At 44.2% G+C, this 3,315-nt stretch overlaps 1 pseudogene; it reads right to left on the bottom strand.

Annotated features, from left to right (window-relative positions):
- Window positions 1–350: 350 nt before the first annotated feature.
- Window positions 351–644, bottom strand: LOC144681373 (large ribosomal subunit protein eL37-like; annotated as a pseudogene).
- Between the last annotated feature and the right edge of the window lie 2,671 nt (window positions 645–3,315).

Raw genomic sequence — 3,315 nt, 5'->3', positions numbered from 1 at the left:
GGTCCCAGAATGTCTCCAAATGTATTTGAAAAGCCCTCCTCAAATGCAGCGTCAGCGGCGGCTGTCCCTCGATTCGAGGATGATGTCTACTCAGGGTCACAAGTTTCAGCCATGGGTCTTTATGTGACTGAACAGACTGATTCTTGACCCACAGACCTTTGGGAATATGGGCAGGAATTCCCATGTGGTAGCAGGATCCGGAGCGCAGACTTGCTTCTTTATTTTCTTTCTTTCTCTTTCCTCCTCTGCTGCCACTCTGTTTCATCAGTAAGACATTGTGACTCAAAGCATGCTGCAGCTTTTTTTTTCCCGAACCATAGCTTTATTTGTTGTGTAGATACGCTGGTAGTTTATGCAGTGCTGGAGGGAGCCATTGTGGAACGTCTGGGCTTTAGGGTGGTCTCTTCGTGGAATCCATTCCTGAATCGGCGATACACCACCTTCAGGTTCCTCATGCGGCCTGTACCAGTTATGTTTCTCCTTTTGGCCTTAGCACTCCAGTTATACTTCCTCTTTCTCTTGGCAGGGTAGGCACATTTGCCGCAGGTCGATTTCTGCAGGTGAAATGCTTTAGTCCCACATCACCGGCAAAGAGTGTGGGTCTTGTTCCGCCTCTTACCAAATGACAATGTTCCCTTTGTCATTTTCACTGCGCGCTGGAGAGCTAAAGTTTATTGAATTCAAATTCCACCATTTGCCTTGGTGGGATTTGAACCCTGGTCCCCATAACGTTACCCTGGGTCTCTAGATTTCCAGTCCAATGACAATACCACTACACCACCTGGACAAATTGTTGTTGTTTTAAACGACTCGTAGCAAGCTCCTCCTAGTCATTAACGTCAATGTTGCCATGCTTCAAGGCAAGCTTCAGAGTGTCTTTGAAGAATTTTCTTTGTCCTTCCCTGGAACGTTGGCCATTTTAGAGCTGATAGAACATAACCTGGTGGGGGAGACCCATTTCGGCAATTCAGACAGTGTCCAATCCATTATAGTTCATTTTGCAGGAGTTTTGCCTGAATGTTTGTGGAGCTGGCTTCAAGAAGGACACAAGCATTTGTTCAATGGTCCTCCCATTGAAACTGCAGGATGCGGCGGAGGCATTACTGTTGGAATTTCCCTAGCATTCTTATGTGCCACTGATACATAGTCCAGGTCTCACTGCAGTACAGGAGTGATGACAGCTGCTCAGGATATTAGGGCTTCTGTTCTCTTGCGGGAATTCTTTGTTAAACACTCACTGCTGTAGTTTGTATAGAAGGCTGAGCTGGTGCAGCTGGTCCAGTGTTGGATCTCCTCTTCAATGGTGGTCTTTTGAGAGAAGTGGTTGCCACAGTATGAAAAACACTTGACATATTCCAGAGTCTCTCCTTCAGCATATGTGGAAAGTGGAGTGTTTGGCTGACCTGCGGGTTGATATGAGTTTTGCTTTGGCAATATTCAAGGACAAACCAAGTTTCTTGTATGAAGAATTGAAGAGATCGAGGGGGGCTTGCAAGTCTGGTACAGAGAGGACAGCGACACTGCAATCACCCAGAAGCTACAGATCGTGGTGGTCCATTTAGTTCTGGCATGGGGTGCCTCCAGTTAAAGAATTTTCCATTAGGTGGCTTTTAATATTCACACCAGAGGGCAGTTGATCTTTTATGAAGCAATTAATCAGTCAGATAGATTGTAAATACGAACATACAAACAAGGCACAGGAGTAGGCCATTCAACCCCTCAAGCCTGCTCCGCCATTCAATAAGCTCATGCCTGATCTGATAGTAACCTCAAATCTGCATCCCGCCTACCCCCGATAACCTATCACCCCCTTGCTTACCAAGAATCTATCCACCTCAGCCTTAAAAGTATTCAAATACTCTGCTTCCACCGCCTTTTTCAGGAAGAGAGTTCCAAAAGACTCACATAGACTATCACACAGCCTTGCTTGATCCCGGTACAGATTTTGAAGTCACTATTTCAGGTCTCCCATTCAAGACAGTTGCAGTTGTATCATTATGAAGCAATTGCAAGATTGTGATGGAACTTCTTGAATATCCAAGTCTTCAGAGCACAATCCACAGAACCTTGCGATTGACTAAGTCAAATGTTTTGGTCAGGCTGATGAATGCAATAAAGAGTTCCTGGTGTTACGCTTGGCACTTTTCTTGGATTTTTCTGGAAACGAAGACCATGTCAGATGTTCCTCTGCAGTGTAGTCTGAACAGTGAAAGCTGAACATGGTTTTAAGTAGTCCTTGCAACCCTCACCAATGACTCCTTTATTCCTGCTCAGTTGCTTGCTGTTAGGAGAGGTTGATAATTGTACTACTAGTCAGCAAAATGGACTGCAACCTCTTTAAAGAGCGGGTACCGTTTAACAAGTAGCTTGAGGTTTAATCATCCTTGGGGTGGCCATTCTTAACATGCATTAAAACTCCTTTACCAAGATGGCATCTTACACTAAAGATGGACTAACCTGACTCTGTAGCTCAAGACATCATCTCGGTCAACTTTGACGCTTTTTAGTGCTTAGTCTACTGGGGCTACAGCAGAGAAAATAGCTCCAGTAATCTGACACAAATTATTCTCAGTCTTTATCCACTTTTGTTTAACAAAACTAAAGTAACCCCTCACAAAAGTGCTCTCTGATTTGCTGGACTGGAGTTATGAAATAACACAGTCTTCATAAGTCTTCTAATTGTAATATATTTGTTAAGCTCCCAAACAGCTAATTGTGGAGATGTATATTTTGCTTGATCACAGGTAATAACATAAAAATGTAAAAAAATAAATTCTACACTGTCCGATCTTGCATGGCACGGCCCAGATGTGATGGTGTAAAGAGAGATTTGGAGTCATCCAGAATTTGCATAGCAGATATAAAGACAGCAAGTAGGCTGGATTTGGAGTCACACATAGATGTAAGCAGTGAAATCCAGGAGCTGAGAACCTTCTTGTTTGGGAAAAGGCCGGGTTCAACAATTGTTAGCCCACATGAAAATCTTGAGCCACTAAAACACTTGTCATCATCAATTCAGCTAGGAGGCAAGTTTACCTCTGGCCAACCATTGCCTGCAATGTCCTCTCCACTATTGCCACCTCCTACTCATCCGGTGTTGAGTGATTCATCCTATGCTGATCCATTTTACACAGTCTCTATGCTGGTTCTGTGCTGTTGCTTGGGAAGAATGGAGTGGGGTGACATGTAGCTAGGGTGGTCTCTGTCTCTTGTGCTGCAGGAATGGAATGGTCTTAGAGACAAGGGAAGTTTAAAGAGTAGCAGATGAGTAGCACCAGGTTGGCAGGTATCTGTCATGCTTGAGAAATGAAGAGT

Source organism: Cetorhinus maximus, chromosome 6, assembly GCF_964194155.1.
Source record: "Cetorhinus maximus chromosome 6, sCetMax3.hap1.1, whole genome shotgun sequence".
In the NCBI taxonomy this organism is placed as follows: Eukaryota; Metazoa; Chordata; class Chondrichthyes; order Lamniformes; family Cetorhinidae; genus Cetorhinus; species Cetorhinus maximus.
Note: the sequence above shows the minus strand (reverse complement) of the source record. Positions and strands in the feature narration are given on the sequence as shown.